A 15,630-nucleotide genomic window follows, 5' to 3' on the forward strand; every position below is an offset into this window, starting at 1 on the left:
ATTATTTGTGGAATATGTGCAACACTAGAAATACTGAAGGAGTTACTTTTCTTCCTATGCCACCATTGTCTAAGAAATAGTTAAGAAGGTATAACCAGATGGGTGAAATCACTCAAATTTCTTTCTTTATTGGTAGTGTGATAGGCAAAGAGACCTGATACAGGCAAACAGGGACAGAGTTTACCGCATCACTCGAATACTACAATCTTTTTTCCCCAAATATTCAATTTTTGAATTGAAAAGTAAAGATTTAGTTTGGAATTAGAAGTAGTTAAAAGCAAAAAAACCCCAAACAAACAAGGAATAGCAGTTCTTGGTAATTCTCCCTTGCTGTAGTATTGCACAACTTGGAAACTTCAGACTATTCCAAATATTTATAATTTAGCATAGTTTGCAGACATAAGAGCCCAACTGGACAGCAAATGACAGATAATCCCACCGAGATGATGGTGACCATCATTTTAAGCAGCAAACAAAGAATTATGAATAAAACTTATTTGCTGGGGTTTTTTTCCCACATTCATTAAGCCTTCCATCCTTTATCAGAAATGCATAGAGAAGGCGGGAATCTTCACTCTTGGAAAAATCATTTTTTACTGTTTCTTTTAGAACTTTTTAATTAGTTTTTTCCAAGATTAATGATCAATTATTGTTTTAAATTTGGATTTAATTACTCTGATCAGATGAAGAATGAATCATCCCTCTAACTTCAATACAGTCTCTGGGCTTCTACCAAGGAAAAAAAAAATCTTAACCCAGCTTTATCTTTTTTTTTTTTTTTTTTTTTTTTTTAAGTAAAGGAAGCTTTATTAATGTTGAACTCTATTTGGCAATATTAGTACAGCAAGAAAGTTGGGAGTATACAATTTCACCATTGATATTCTGCCTAATATGTGACACTAAACAATTGTAAAGGTTCTGCAAGTAGTAAGTCTTTACCAAAGGAAATAAGTGTCTGACTGCCATTTGGTTTTTTTCAGAACCAGCTGAAAACTTCTATTTTGCAGTTAACCACGCAAAGTAATTCAACTCAACTCAGCCTTCTGTTGATACAGTAAATGTAAACCAACAACAATATAACCCCAGACATTTTTGTAAATGCTTACCACCAAAATAAACATATTTCTGCTGCTTACTGGTAGACAGCAAAATAAGACCAGCATACTAATCCCGACCGAAAGCAGGTGGTTTGCCAGATAAGCACAATGCCCCGCACCGGAGCTGGGTTACTGCATCTTCTACTTGAAGATTTTGAGATGCCAGTCATTGTGTTTCTGACAAGAGATGAAACCCCCAGCGGACTGAGCCGTCATTTCCAGCGAATTTCCATACCCTGCCAGCAGTCGCAGCGCTACGTAGCTACTCCTGACAGACTCTCGGTGATATATTAACAGTTTACGTCTTGCTGATTAAATGCAAGGCAACCAGACAACAATGCAAATTAGCAAGCAGGAAGAATCATTAGAAGTTTGATTCATTATGGGAAAGGAGAATATAATTTCAAATAGGACTATTAAAATAGTTAAAAACACATTTTCACTATGTCCTAATTTCAGTTAATTATAAAAAGACAACAAACTATTTAGAAATATTGAGTTTTGATATGAGAAAGGAAAACTTTAATAATGGGTTGAAGTCAGAATCTGCAGGAGCTTATTGCAAAGACTGACTGACCTGATTTGGAAAAAAAAAAAAAAAAGAGTATTTTAATTCACATGGAATTTAAAATCTGCCTTTAATGATTTAAAACTAAAAGCTAATGGGAACAAACTTGGGTATATAAAATATAATAATTGTACAATTACAATGATACATAAAATGACTAATATGATAACGCTTGCGTTTAATAACATGATATGGGATCTATTGTCACAATGGCCTTAGTAAATCAACCGTACGCTATTCAAAATTATTTCTTTCTGATTTCTTCTCCCTTACCAACTACAAGCTCTGCAGAAGCCACAGCATCACTGACTGCATCTGAAAACATCAGTTACTCTTGCATGAAATTGAACTTTATGAAGAATAGGAAGTTACTGATGATCTTCAAATTTTGAAGCATAATAGAAATGTTTATCTTTATACTTGGCATAATTTAAACGTTTATACACTAGTAATTTAAAATGACTGAAATGCCTCACGGTTACAGGGTTTACAAATGATAACTGAACAACTGAGTAACATTTCAAACGTCCTATCTCAGCATTCTGCTCCTATTCTATTCCATGGAATATAGGATTTTAATTTTCTCCTATTACAGTAAGCAATCATGTCTCTATCAGTTTTCCATCTTTATAACAGATGTGCATATTCAAAGACCTATACGCTAACTTCACGAAACAAATACCAAAATAAAACCAACTAACACAAAATGAAAAATATAGCCAGTTATAACTTTTTAGCCCATAAATGCCATAAAAAACCCCAGAAAACAAGAAGAAATGCTTGCTAAAAACAGTCTGTCAAACAGAAGCATGCTAACAGGATCTTTTAAATCTTTTTTTCCATAAACAACCCACTGTAATTTGCTTATTTCAAATGAATGTTCCAGACCTAAATTTGGTATTTATTAATTTATATTTAGGATTGAAATAGTCAGTACATTACTTATTTCTTTTTTTGTTTCCCTGAAAAGCCAGACATGGGTGCTCCCTCTTCCGATTCTGAATAATATATACAAGATAAAGTGAATTCAATGAAATGCAGACAATTTTTCTGCAGTCTTTAAAAGGAAGAATTCAAATTGACTATGATAGGTAGGACAAACTGGATAAATAGATTTAGCAAAAATGCATCTGTGTTTGTGCTTATAATGTCTATAATCTGTTTTAAAGCTTGGGTTTGGTTCAAAACCTCAAACATTTGTGTTTACTTATCAGGTAAGAATTTCCATACAGCAAAACAAGATGACCATAATGAAATTTCAGTGGGCCTATTTCACATCTGGTCAAAAATAATTTAAAGATACCAGCCGTATCTCATCACCTCCACTTAAGACCTGTCTGCACTCAGATGAAGCACGCATGAAATGACTGAACACAGCCAAAGCCAGACTCCCACAGCCGAAAAAAGAAAACAACAGAAAAATCACCTTTTAGAAGTCTGAGTTTTGAAGATTGAGATCTGATTTGGGCCAAACTCAATTACTTGGACTTAACTGGAGATGTGCTACAAACTGAAGTTACTGCATCTTTTAAACCCTGACAAATATCTATATGCATGAGCCTGCTTCATCAACAATTTTGTTTCTTTTCCTGGGATGCTTAACTCTGCTAAAAGAAGCCCCATTCCAAGTCTTCAGTATATAGAAAACTCCTTCTCACTCGCTCCTGAGGCAGCTCATTTACAAAAGACTGGTACACAATTAAACAATAAATTAAATCTGAGTACAAGTTCATGATTGGGTTTAAACAAACATCTGTTTCCTGAGACAACAGAAAACCCATTTTATTTTTTTTTAAAAATCACTTTAGAAATATGAAGGTGATTTTTCTTTCCTGCAACTTTTAGCTTTGCTGCAATTGCAATAAAAGATTCAATCCCGTTCAAATAGCTGCATCCGACACCAAACTAAAGAAAAAAGAAAAAAAAAAAGAACACTGCAAGGTTCTTAAACCCAACAGCTGACTTTACAAACAGACAAAAGCCAGGTTTTATTGGACCTTAGCCCCATTTACTGGGAGCACAGCAGTAACCCTACATGCTGCAGAACGAGGACACAGACATTAAATTCAGTAAAATGTTCTCTTTTGGTTTGCATTAAAGACAAAGCAATAAACAGAAATAAAGCTACAATAGACTCTCCTCATTACATAAATAAAATAAACCAAAGAACACAATACCCTAAGGCTACACACATCTTGACACTAAGACTCCTTTTGTTTTTAGAATCAGTTTGATTTTTCTCTTGCTTTCGGGCAGATCTAAAGAAGAAAATCCACCTCTTCCACCTTCACAGAATCTGTTCAGGAAAGGCTTCTTGACTAAGCTAGAAGACTGGAGAAATAATATGATTATTGCCTGTGAACTTATCACTAACTTCCTAGGTTAGGTTTACAATCACATATAGAAAAGACAAGAAACCTAATCTCTAACTTTTTTAAAGCTGTATTCAGTAATAAGCTAAGTGTGTAAATCATGTGGCTAGATATTTTCAAAGATGTTTGGCATCTTAAAATACGTAGCATTTCCATTAGTCAACCAAAAATCAAATCATTGTGCCAGATAAATTTCTATTTTCAATTATTTAAAAAAATAATAAAAATAGAGATTTCTTTTCTGTAGCAAACATTTTTGCATTATGAAATGAGTTGGAAATGTCATCAAGCAGATTAAAAACCAACACTGAAGTAACGTAGAGGGAACCCTTCGCTTCTAGATCATCTCCGGAGAGTGCTCAGATATGCTTAGTCCGACACAGAGCTTTACAGCACAGGAAAAAAGGAAAAGTGTTCATCTAACTGCTGTACACAGAGCACTGGAGGAACTAATCCCTCTTTCACCCAGAAGCCTGTCCTGAATCTTCTACATGACATACGAAGGAGCCAACAGAAATAATTACATCAAGACTTGCATTTGAACCTGTTTCATAACACTGTTATTAGCACAGTGCCTGCAGCGTTTCGGATGGACAGCCAATTAGGTCTTTGAAAAGTCTGACTTGAAACAAGAAACATCCTCAGGACGGTGGAATCTTGCTCCCTCTCTGATCGTCATTTCCCACCACGGCAAAGTTAGCTGGCTGGTACCACCAGCCTTCAGAAATGACCGTGACTGCAGCAGAAGTGGTTTCTGAACAAATTAGCACATTCTTCATTTCGTTATCTTTCTCTCCCAACCTTTCAGTTCCCATCCTTCATGGTGTTTTACTCTTCCTCTCAATTTTTTAATAGCTCAGCACTTTCTAACCTCACATCTTAGGAAAGCTTCCCCTCCTGTAGAAGACTGGGTTTTTTCCATTTCATTTGAACACTCTCTTCTGGAGTGTTTCTAACACCCTGTTAGAAATGAGCCAATTAAAACCACAAAGGTACTTGGAAGAAGTCGTTGCCGCTATTGTATTTACCTTTGCTAAGATAAAGGCACTCGAGAATTATTGACAGATTTTAACCCTGCAATGCCTGCAGAGCTCAGGCAGCTACTATCTGCATATCTCAAATGAGAGTCTAAGGTAAAAAGGGAACCAAGAGATTTGTACAAAGCAAGACAAGGGAGTGACCCAAGCCCATAGAGAAAATCTGTTCAATCAAAACTGAAACAAGTCCTCTTCAGTCTTAGCCCACCTATAGCTTTAAGTCTTCAGGGTACAACTCGGCACCCAGCTTTACCAGATGCAAGCTACCGCTTTCTTCTTTCTTTTCCTACCAAAAAGCAGCCTACCTGTAAACATCAGAAAACTTAGTGGCATTCATCCATTGTTAGAGCAGACACCATGTTATAGCAAATACAAATTCCCTCCAAAGCAAAAGCCAATTAATTGCATGTCTTACATAAGCAATTCGTTAAAAAGAAACAAAACAAAAAAAGCAGAAATTAATTGCATTTTAATATAAATTTTTTACACCTTTTGCAGATGATTAGGTTATTTCACAGTTTATTATAAAACATTTTCTGTTATCATTAACTGAAAGTTAATACTTTTCTGGTGTGGCGGTTTGAGTGTAGTAACTGCAGCGACACGCTAACGTGAATTTTAAGTTGCTGCATATGGCAGCTGTACAAATCTGACCCACCACGCAGAAACAATACATTAAAAAGTAGAGTATGTAAAAATTAGAGCTTACATTTTTCAAAGTATTGAGTTTCCCTTTGTCACCAAAATAAATGGCTCAACACATAGATGACAGAACTTCTCTGGAGTACAAGGCCCATATTAAATGGCTAAAGGGTAACTGCAGAGGAGTGACAAATCAAGGCAGGTCTGGGTTCTCAAACTGCTCAGGTTTTGAGAGAGAGAACTGGGTGTTTCAATGGATTTTTTCCCATGAAAAATGCATACATTTCACACTTTTTTTTTCCACAGAAAATGAAAACAGAAAAAATATTATTTAAGTAGCACAACAGCTCTTCAGAGAAGACAAAATTGGGGTGGTGCAGTGTCTTTAATTTTAGAGAGGGCTCTGTAGTCAGATGGAGATGCCATCTTAGTCGTGCTCTGTAAAGAGAACACAGATGCACGTTTCGATATAGACATTTAGTCTTACATGAAAATATTTCAGTCAGGACTTGCTATAGAAAGCCTTCAGAAACCACATCATTGCTCCATGTCCTTGAAACAGCCACAGCTGTCTTCCTCACTGAGGTTCATCCCAACAAAACACTCGATGCTCAGATGACACATTTTGTCTCTGTGTGTTCTTAATAGGCTTCCGTTTACCTGCTGGAATGCAACCTGTCAGTTTGGCCACCTCAAATGCCTGCAAGACTCAATGATGTTTTTTCTACTCTTTTTGTTCCAGGCTAGGCAGAGTAAAGTCAGCCAGAAGGGTTCAAGCATCAATACGCCACTGGCAGATACTCTTATGAGGGAGCAATTTCCTGCCGAAGAGTTGGCAAGTGCTACTACAAGCTGCCTCTCTGAAGTCGTCTTTGTCCTAGTTTGCTCAGTTTACTTATTCAATAAGAGGTCACAGCATCGCTGTAACGTGCACAAAGTTTGCGACACTTCAGATGCCATTTCTCAACATTTCTGCTGAAACTTCATGCTCACCATGGGGTGCACGAAGATAAAAAGATGAAAATCTAAGTAAAACTAACAAGCAGAAAGTGGCAGAGGTGCATCCACCCCTTGCTAAAATAAGGGGAAAAGCACAATATTTCTCAAGGGTGTTCTGGGAGTTTCCCTTACAGAGCAGACTACCCACATGCTATAGCTTTACAAACATCCTTCCTTTTAATATAGATGCATCAACTTAGTATTTGACACTAAGATTAGGTCCTTATCCCAAACCCACGAGTTTTACCTTTTCCTTCTGATTCTCCTGCCCATATCACCAGTGTGGGAGGAGTAAGTGAGCAGCCGCATGGTACTCAGCTGCCGGCTGGAGCTAAACTATGACAATAACGCAGATGTTTGGAGAGAAAGCAAATGCTTTTTGGTCCCACGGGAATCTACGCAGGAGTCTGAGAGTCTGCATCACCCTTTGTCATCGCGGCGAGTTGCCCTCGATCGTCCTTCCAAGGGCCAGTTCTTTGGAGCGCTCTAACCCATTTTTCTTCAGTGAGTTTCCTCTATGTGGCCCCCCAGTTCTCCTGCATAGGGAAGACTGTCTTCCTCTGCTTACCTCAAAAGGAGGACACCAAGCAGCATCTCCTCAAAGACCATTTTGGATGGGGGAAAGAAAGGGAGCTTTATCCTACCCTGCCTACGAGGACCCTTGCACTGAAATTTTAAAGAGACCATAGCCTGTATTTCCCGTCACCTAAAATGACTATTTTCAGGGATCACCTCAGTTCTCCCTCTTCTTTCACCTACAGTCAAACCTCATGAACCATAAGCAGACGTGCCATGAAACAACACATTTGGCTCTAGGCCTTATTACAATTAGAAAAGTAGTCTGCATTTCTAATGCTGTGCTCATAACACGCTGCTCTGAAATTTAAACACGTTAAAAAGCTCTTCTTCCTGCTCCGCAACATCTGAGTAAGAGCTCACTGCGCTGAAGAGCAATGCTAGCTTTGCCACTGATTTCATATCAGATCAGATGTTCACTTTTACTATTTTAAGCCAGACTAATACCCATTATCTAACAGCCCAGGTTTAAGGCAAAAAGTACAACAATAAGACACCAGCCTTTGTCTCACCTGGCCCTTGGAATTATAATTTTTTCCACAACAGAGAGAAGTTAATTGAATTACAATTTTAAATGTACTTCTAAGACAAGAAACGTACTGTATACATTATAGCGTCCCATGGTGAGAAAGGGTCTTTGATAGAATTAGAATTTGCTTTCTTGCATCTCAAATGCAAATTTCTCTGGAGAAAGACAAAAAAAATCTGGTAAGAAACAAAAAACTTCAGCAATAAAATATTTTTAGTACATAAACAAACCAAAATATTCTCATTTGCATATGGTACATCATCTCCTCTGACATTTTTTATTTTTATCCTATATGACAATGCTACTCACAAACTAAATAACCAAAAAAAGCAGGCAACATTTCTGATGCCAGATGCTGAAGATCAATAGCTATTTCCCAAAGTTTATGGCATAATTAAAATTTGTAACAGGAATAATTTTCTTTTCAACCCCTCAGGCTAAGCCTAGAATTATTGACTAAGTCAAAGTCATGTAGTGTAGCATTTTTTATTATGTTTATGGATAATATAAAGGATTTTATGGTTTTTACATGTAATCTGGTAGTATAGAAACAGTAAACAGGACAAATTCTCTATATCAGCAAAGCAACAGTTATAAACATTTTGTTGTTTACGTATGTAGAGGACATGGGTTTATATAATTACCTGTTGGTATATCAGCTATGCCAGGTATATCATCTGGTGATGGCCAGAATGCCCATGAATTAACAGAGAACTGAATTATCAGCACCTTAGAGCTCAACTACCACGAAGCTATTGTTACAGGGAGGCAGCATCCCAGGGATGGCGTGCAAGGCACCAGGGTCATCAAGTAATATGGTATCTGTAATTTAATCTACTGGAATATTGGAATGGCTTTCTATTTATAACCCAAACAGTCCACCTATGCTTTCTTCCACTCAAGGCATGCTGAGAAAAAACTTGAAGAGAGAATGGAGAGCAAACAAGAGGAGAGCGCAGTTGATCGAGGGCAACTAGGCATCACCTCTACGAGGAGAGAGAAAAAACGATTCTGCTGCACAACCAACACTGGCATGATTTGGGTTTACTGTAACTCTCAGACTTTCAGATCAAATATACTCAGTTTAGAAGTGAAAATATGTAAATTTCTCTCCTGTCAGCCCTAAAAACTCAGCCTTGGGCACTGGAAGTAAAACTGGATTATTTCTTGCTCTTATGTCTCAATCAATGCTAATAACAACAGAGGCCAAATTAAACCTTCTGATACCAGTGCAACCCCATTACTTTCATTGTGTTTTCACAAATAAAATATAACTAGAAAGTTGGTAAACATTTCTGCTGATGAAGCAACAAGAACAAATACAGTCTGACTCAGCCCCTCTTTGCAGTGCTAGCAGGAATAAAATGCGGTAAACTTAATTGTGTTATGAAGGCACATAAAGCTGAGCTTACACAGACAGCAGAAATGCCACTTTTTTACAAGAATGATTTGAAGAAAAAGATGAATATATATACAAATTGACAAAGCCAGCTATTATGGAACTATGCTATAGTTTAGAGTCACAGTAACATTCAAGCTAAAAATCTCAGCTCCACTTCCTATGGCTGGTTCTACAGGGATGGATTTAGTTAACTTTAGGTTATGCTTTTTATTCTCCTGAATGCTAAGAAGGGTTTCAGTACCTGACCAAAACGTAACATGAAACTGGAAAAAGGCAGAAACGGCTGCAGCACCACTCTGCAAGAGTGGACCCCTAGTACCAGTGCAGGTCCAAAACCTCCCGTGGCTCTGCACCAGCTGAAATACTGTCCGGAGGTAAACATGACAGTGGAGACAGTGGACTCAAAAAAACCAAACCAGAAATTAAATATTTGAGCGAAAAACTCCAGCACTGCTACACAGAACAGGCACATCTTCCTGGAGAGGGAAGAATATGACAAGCCTCCTTGAAGCTGACCGTTGGTAGATCAAGTAAATATTTCTCTGACTGTTGACTAAACACAAAAGAACAGTTTTGCAGTTATTGTTCCCAGTTCTATATATTCCACAACCATGAAATTCCTAAAAATTGTCACAACTATGATATAGACATTAAACACTGAACTGCATCCTTACAGAGTTCTTTCTCTGAAATAACGTGTTAGAAAATACCATAGCAGGTAATGAAATCACAGTATTTGACAAACATGCACCCTTCTTTAGCAAACCAGGCAGCATTTTGTTCTGTAAGCGTGGACGTGTCCATGCTTCCTCAGGGTTGTACAGCTTTCTGTGTAATTAAAAATTAATCTTAGGATATGAAGATCTGAAGTCACTAAAAAGTAATGAAACTTCTTTGCTTCCCCCAACCCTTATACTTACGGCATATCTTCAGTTACATTTACTGCTGCATAAATCAACTGATCTCTGATAAAATCTTTTGGAAAAATATGCTTCCAGAAGAACATCCAAAATATCCAAAACTTGCCTGAACATTCTCAAGTTCATCTGACAGATAGCATAAGCTTGATTTGCTTAGTAAATACGGCTCAAATAGTCAAAATCCCCGTGTCCCCCCCCCCTTTTTTTTTTTTTTTTTACACATGCTAAGTTTTAACTACTTGTCATGAATATGGATGCTCAAAATAACTCTTGAAGCAGCATCACTAAGAGCGCAAAAGTCTTTATGCAGTGCACTTCACCTCTTTTCAAGACATGAGCAAATGATGGGATATAAACCACTTTCTGTGTCTATCATGTTCTGTTTGATAGCCTTCACAGCGTGCTCTTAGTTTAACAATATTTTCAGTAGGGTAAATCCAAGCAGTATGCCTTCTCCCCCAACAGCCTGCTTGGCCTTACAATTAGAAACATGTGAGAGAAAATTACTCAAATGTTCACTAAAATTGCCTTCCGCTAATATAGAGTTGCTTCGTACACCTCGGGATATACGATACATAACAATATATACGTATATTACAGCAGTCTGGAAATGCATAGAGTTACCCATAACCACTAGGAATAGCAAGAAAACTAGAGAAAACCAAGTCTCCAGATTTGGAACAAATCTACAATGACGTGTTTCAAATTTTTCAAAATTCACTACATACTACATAGGAAAGCATTACTGCACAGGTCTTGTGCCAGTAGTCTTTTTCTTTTGCCTAAGTGTCCTAAGTAATTGATGTTTCTCCTATTGGCTTGAATCTACCATAAATAACAATGACAACAGTATACAAAAAACCCAAGAAACAAAAAAAATACACACACATGATCACTGAGAAGTAGAAATTGCTCCAATAAAGCCTACTTTATCCTACTTTTTGTCTGTTACTTAAAGCATACTATATTACAATGTAATGCTACTACATTACAGTCCGGCAATGTCCATAAATCTAATGGAATAATAAGACTATCATAAGTATGAAGAGACTAATTAAGAGACCAGGTCTTGGGAGAAAAAAAAAGAACAAACAAAACAAAACCAAAAAAAACAAACAGAAACCAAACACTTATTCTACGTACTTTGATCACAATGATACTGAGATAAAGAAAATAACCTTGCTTGTCTTTATAATGCACATCTCAAAAACTCACTGCAAGGCAGAATGCTCTTTGGGATACTGTCCCAGGATTCTACCACCTCGTTTGTGGTGGACATGCTGTTTTGTCAGCAAAGGAAAAAGACAAATAAAATAAACCCCCTCACCACCACCACCTTTTCAACCAGGACTATGGAATACAATCCCTGTATAGAGGTGGAAAAAATTCCAGTAGCTTCCTAAAAACTTCCAGTACTTGAAGGAGGGGGAAAAAGAGACCTTGTGAGGACCTGCTATGAACGCAGAACACTCTTTAGATTACAAACTACTGTCATATCTGCATAAGAAGTTTACATAAACCTCAGATTCCTTTGTCTGAACTGCTAAAACCATGTTGATATTCCCTCTGCGTCAACCTCCGTGCTTTATTTTTCTCCAGTAAGTGACATACTTTCAGAGAAAAGAGGTATGGGAGCGGCCAAAATAAATATAACGCTTACCACACACTGAAGAATGATGTATTGGGGGAAAAACCAACAACTTCCCTTGGATCACTTCCCTGAGTGGCAAACACTGAATCTGATAGACCCTACTGCTGACAAGAGCTTATTTCTACATTTGGTAGAATTTCAAAGTTTAAAGTAGCTTCATGATCAAGATTACGAGGAAAAGTTTTTGGACACTTTGCAAACATCATCCTTTTACTATATATCTACCACATTTTCAATTTCACTTCTATTTATTGCAGCAAGATGTTGCTATCTTGTTTCATTTTCAGGCATATATATTAGGATGCAATGATCTGCAACATACCTTTAAGAACTGGGAAGGATTATAACAGCAAAACAACAATAATAAGAAACAGATTAGGAGCTGGAAGTCTTGGGTTTGATATCCAGTTCTGTAGTGGATTCTCAGCATTGGAGAGACATTCACTTTTCTCATGTTTCAATTTATGCAGTTTTCTGAGTTTTAATATGCTTATGTTAGTGAGGATATTTCTGTAGAACTGAAATCCTAAATCCTGATTCATGAGCGACTATAAGCTGAGAAATTAAAGCTAAAAAAAAATAGCATACCTGTGATAAAAGAGTTAAAAGCACCCAGAAAATGTTAGAATGACTTCAGCTGAAGTCAAAAGAGTGCTCTGTGCTGATCCAGCTGCTGATGGCTCTGCAGGACTATTTGAATGTCCTATTTTTCACAGCACCAGAATAGTGATCAGAACATACTTCTCCAGCTCTCTAGATTCACCACTTCAAAATGAAAGTCAAAAATCTACAGGAGGCAGCAATAAAATGAATTATTTTAAATTACCCATTGTTACTGTACCTGGTTGGTGAATAGAGCCAATCTGTGTAAGAAATGCTGTCACAGGAAACCCTCACTATTATCATTCAAAAAGAGCCAAGAAGGGACCCAATGATGTTCTGCTAATAACTGTCCAGAGAGCAAACAGGCAATTCTGATGACTGAGGCCATCAAACGCAAAGCGGGGAGGAAGCATTTTTACCACGGACCTTCAGAGTTACCACCTTCTGTAAGAGAACCCCACAGTTAATAACTGCAGCTGATTACAGCATTCATTAGCATTATTCAGAGTCCTCCTCAAAAACACAAACCTGAAACAAAAGTGTTGTTGATGGAGCTTAGCAAGCAGGGTAGACCAGGTGGCTAAGAAACACTCTCATTAGGAAAGGGAAGCTTGAGACTGAAAAGCCACAGTTCTGGAATTTGCTTTCTGGGACATTCCCTTTTTAATTCCCACCGCCCCATCCAAGCATATCGTGTTCTTTATGTAGGCTGTCGATATTTTCCTATCACCTTTCTCAGCAAGAAGTAGAAGTTGCTTCTCTAAGACCTGGTCTGTAAATGTTTCATGAGACTACATGTATATTGATCTGAAAATCAACATCAGAACACAAGAACAAACCCTAAGGAACACACACTTCGAAGCTGATCCAAAGCCCAGTTTAATTACGGAAAGAATCTGAACTTGCTGGAAATTATTTTAAGAAATATTATACTTATTTAATCATATGTTTATATTAAGGATATATATAATGAAACCATTTCTAAAAATACTTGAGATATGCTAATAAACAACACATAAGGGAGCCCTGAAAAAAACCCAAAATTTTCAGAATGGTATATTAATAATGGTCATATAAGTCCTCTCACTCTTACTCACTTACTGTGCCTCCTGAGAACCAAAAGAATAAGCTGCTTTGACTTGAACTTGTCAATTTAACTGTGTCCTCTGCAGCCCAGAGGGGCAAGCATGTATTACACACACTTAGCAAGCGAGCAAAACTACTATGATCATCTAGCAACACAATACAGTATAAAATCAACTACAACTCATGTACAATATCATAAAATTAAAATTTACAGTAATTGCATCTTGTGGGGCTAATATTGTCTTATTCTCCAGTAAAAAGTACTTAATTGACTAAAAAAAACAACCCATGTGAAGGAATGGATCTTGCTTCTACAAGCAAAAAAACTAAGAAGAACAAACCAAAAAAACCAAACCACAAAAATACAAGATATTCTCAGTTAGTTGCAGTGCATTTTTGAAGGGCTCTCAGTGTGCTTGCTTGAACGAGGAATCAATTTATGGCTGGCAGTCAAAGCTCTATTGTTCTGGGCTTTGCTCTTTTCAGTTGTCACACCCAGGCTGCAAGCCTCCGCTGAAATGGAGGTCTGAAGAATACCAACGGAACCGAATCAAGAGCTAATTCATTCTCTGAGCTTACTGTACTTGGTGAAAAACAAAAATGCTGTGACAGCAGAGCAACCTTATATTTACTGATTGACCAGATGGCGAGAATTACTGACTTATGTAAGCCCCGAGCCTTCTTCACCATCTGACGGCTGTTTGGTGAAATCAAATAAAGGTCTCTGCGTAGTCTTTAATGCACAAACCTAATCATCACAAGACCATTATGTTGTGCCCTTAGAAGAAAATGCTGCAGGGAAAGGCAAGGAGTGAACAGGACCAAACCCCTTGGATCCTCAAAAAGGGTTTTTTCCACAGCAGAACCGAGACACATGGGTATAGCACAGCAAGTAGGTTTGTGCACCTGCTGCCCAGGCCAAATCTCTTTTGCTAATGAATAAGTGAAGCCAGCCTCCGGGGCTGTCAATCTGGCACCTTTAGTAAGTCATACAAGCACAAAGTTCTCTAAAAATAAATAACATGAAAAGAAATGCAAGTTCACTCACTGGCGGTGGTTTTGACAGGTATCTTGAGTAATGTTAATTTTTCTACCTTTTTTTTCCCCCCTTAAAAAAAACCCAGTTGAATCACCAATTATTTTGGACAGTTTCTAAAAACAAGCACACATGGAAATAACCCAGTACATCGGATTGATGGCAAGTGAAAAAACCTACACTGTGTGTTAAAAAATGGTATTATTGCGCAGCCCTAATTCTTGTCCCATTTCCACTAATACAAATCAAGAGAAATTACATTTGACTAAGCTCACTTACACTAATGGAGAAAAGGCACAAATTAAGTCAGAATCACAATCATGGCTCTCAAGAGACCCGCGCAAAATACTATGGGCCTGAAATCATTTTACAACAGTTTTATCAATAAGATTTTATTTTATTAGCAGCAGTGAAACAGTTCCTCACTTGCACCATAGGCTGGATATATTTCTGAGCAGCATACCCCTGTAACCTCAAGTCAGATCCTGAATGAAAAACAATACCAATTCTGTCATTACCACGCTACAAATGATGTTTAGACTCGTATACTACTGAACATTACTATTGCTTTTTACAAAATTAAAATCTGGCTCAAAATGGAATTTGCTAGTGTATGTTTTCTGTGTAGTATGTACGTACTTATTAACATGCACCAAAAAAAGCAGCAGTGCAATAGAACTACTCCGTGAACAGAATCTGCTCTGGCATTAACGGAGTTATGCCCAATTAACACGGGTCTGAGACACACATTTGAATCTCGGTATAACATGCTTGTGTGTATACGAAGAAAAATAACAACGGGGAAAAATAACAACAGAGCTTCTTATTGACTAGCAGTTAGCACTGCAGCTCTCAGAAAACCATTTGCAAATTTTACAATAGAGTGAGGATTCTTACAAAACCCAAAATAGGCACAAAGCTTTATTCCTTGCTGGTATGCAAAGCACAAGAAAGAGGCCAGGAAGAGACTGGTAAAGTCAAGCAAAAGAAAAGCACGGGTTGAATGTCAGGGGAAAACCACTGAATGCTAAGATAAAGTAATGGAATAATTCCTCAGGAAGATAATATTTCCTGGGACATTAAAACTGTCTGTTGGAAGAAAAAAGGGCTAC

At 37.4% G+C, this 15,630-nt stretch overlaps 1 protein-coding gene across 9 annotated transcripts in view; it reads right to left on the reverse strand.

Annotated features, from left to right (window-relative positions):
* The window catches only part of NAALADL2 (N-acetylated alpha-linked acidic dipeptidase like 2), a 491,555-nt gene that overhangs the window by 360,877 nt on the left and 115,048 nt on the right, over positions 1 to 15,630 (reverse strand). The window lies entirely within an intron of this gene.

This window comes from Grus americana, chromosome 9 (genome assembly GCF_028858705.1).
Source record: "Grus americana isolate bGruAme1 chromosome 9, bGruAme1.mat, whole genome shotgun sequence".
Taxonomy (NCBI): Eukaryota; Metazoa; Chordata; class Aves; order Gruiformes; family Gruidae; genus Grus; species Grus americana.